Source organism: Arachis stenosperma, chromosome 9 (genome assembly GCF_014773155.1).
Source record: "Arachis stenosperma cultivar V10309 chromosome 9, arast.V10309.gnm1.PFL2, whole genome shotgun sequence".
NCBI lineage: Eukaryota > Viridiplantae > Streptophyta > Magnoliopsida > Fabales > Fabaceae > Arachis > Arachis stenosperma.
Window position 1 is genome coordinate 58,383,974 of NC_080385.1, and position 2,516 is coordinate 58,386,489.

Genomic DNA, 2,516 nt, shown 5'->3' on the forward strand with positions numbered 1-2,516 from the left:
TAAATATTACTTAGTTGATCTTGGTTGTCCAACTTTTAAGGGATTCATCGGACTTTATCGTCATATAAGGTATCATATTCCACAATTTATACTAGCACCAAATTTTAGATCAAACAATGAAAAGTTCAATTATTGTCATTCAAGTTTAAGGACAGTAATTGAAAGGACTTTTGGAGTATGCAAAGCAAGATGGAAGATACTACAAAACATTCCATTAAAGCCAAATTTGAAACCCAGCGTGATATCATTGTTGCATGTTTCACCCTTCATAATTTTATAAGAATGATGGATTCTGAGGACATAAGTATTTTGCAAAAGTTTGAAGATATTGTTTCGTTACAAGCCAATGAAGATGACAGTACTACTATAAGAGATGGATCAATAAATTCTGAAATTAATGAATGGGAGGAACCAACACAAGAAGATGTTCGGGTAATGGAAGAAATAAGAGACAATATAAGAGATTAATTATCGGATCAAATAAATTAGTATAAGTAATTATTTTTCTTTTATTATTATTAATAAATTCTTTTATGATTGAATGTCCTTTTAAGTAATTTTATTATTATAAAAGTACTTTTCTATATTTGTATCCAAACAATAACATCTTTTAAATAAGTATTTTTAAATAAAGTATCCAAACATAAAATCACTTTTACTTTTGTAAAAAATTTAAAAAAATATTTAAAAAAAGATCTTTTTCGAGAATGACGCCCAAACAAGCTTATAGACATGAAGTTTGGGCGGAGCATGTAGACATCCAACCTTTCTTTTCTTTTAACAAGTTTTTTATGATTAAAGTTTTCAGCTTGTCCTCATATGCAATTTTAAAAAGCCATTTTCACCAGCCGCTATATATGTCATAGTTGAGTTACACTAAATGGAGTATTTTTTTTTACACGAGTTTCACAAGTCACAACAATTATGCAATGTATATAAAAAAATTAGTTATTGTATATAAAAATATAATTTGATTTTCAAGATAAAAAATATTATATTATTATAAAAAATTAAATTATTAATTTATTATATATTTAATTATTCTACTATATTAAATTTAATTATTCTAATAACTAAAATTAAAATATATTTAAAAGAATAGAACTACTATTATAAAACTAAACCAAATGTAAGTATCACAACATGTTGTGACTATAATAAAAAAAGAAAAATAGGAAATAGAGTGCTGGTGCACGGAATTACATTTCGTAAAACTAAACCAGCAAATGCACTGGGTCGTCCAAGTAATACCTGAGTGAGTTAGGGTCAATCCTACGAGGATTGTTATTTGAAGCAAGCTATGGTTATCTTGTAGACATTAGTTAGGCGGATAGAAAAGTTGTTTGTTTATTTAATTCGCATAAAAGGAAAATAAATAAAACGTTACTTAGTTAATGGTGAATGCAATGATATAAAGATGGTTAAGGCTTGGAGATACTTTGTTCTTCTGGATCAATCCGGTCTTACTATCTTCTTCAAATGTGAATGATTATTCTATGACAGGCTGTATGTGATCAATGCCCTTTTTAAGAGATCGCCAATATTCCTCCAAATCTGAACCCTAGGATTAGTGCGGATCCAGTCTGATTGAGGGTGAAGCTCCTGCAATTCATTCTCTTCAGTAATCCTACTCAAAACGCCACAGACAAGATCGAATATTCCAGATTAGAGAATATTGTGCCTTTGGTTCTAGCCTCTACCACAAAGACTCTAATCTCCCCGTACCTCGGCTGAACTGGTGTCTCGAGAAGTCTCCAATGAAGTCGCGGATTAGCCGTGTAAATGATGTATGATCAAACTAGTGGTTCATTGTCGTCTAATGAAAGACTCACTCCGAAACCATGTAGAATGAGATAACCTTGTGCTGGTTCAACACATTCATAATGGTGAAGAACAAATATACATCTTAGAATAGAGAATCAAACACATATTAAGATAGAACAATAGTACTTTAATAATCCATGAAACTCAGCAGAGCTCCTCCCCTCAACCTTGGAGGTTTAGAAACTCATATTGATAGAAAATACAATGATAAATGTGTAAAGTCGTAGATCCTTAAAAAATGTAAAAGTTCTCAAATAAATACAAGACTAATGATTAAGTATTACATAAGAAGGGTAAAACAATCTTTTAGTGCTAAAATCCACTTTTGAGGCCCACTTGGTGAGTGTTTGGGTTGAGCTTGAATGAGATCCACTTGCTAGGAGGCCTCTAGGGTATTGAACATTGGCTAGGGGTTCCTTTTTGGGCGCTGGACGCTGGTCTCTTCTTCTTTGGGCGTTGGACGCCAGAATAGGGCAGAGGCTGGCGTTGAATGCCAGTTTTGGGCATTCAATTTTGAAGCAAAGTGTAACACCCTACCATACAAAGTCTTATGCTTAAGTCATAATTCAGAGATGGCAAGGTATTACGACCTCTAAAACAAAAATTAGTACGTATAGTAATATGAATAATTGATTATAACTAGGAGCCTTTGTAAAAAAAAAAGGGGTAAACAAAAAAAACGCAACCTTAAA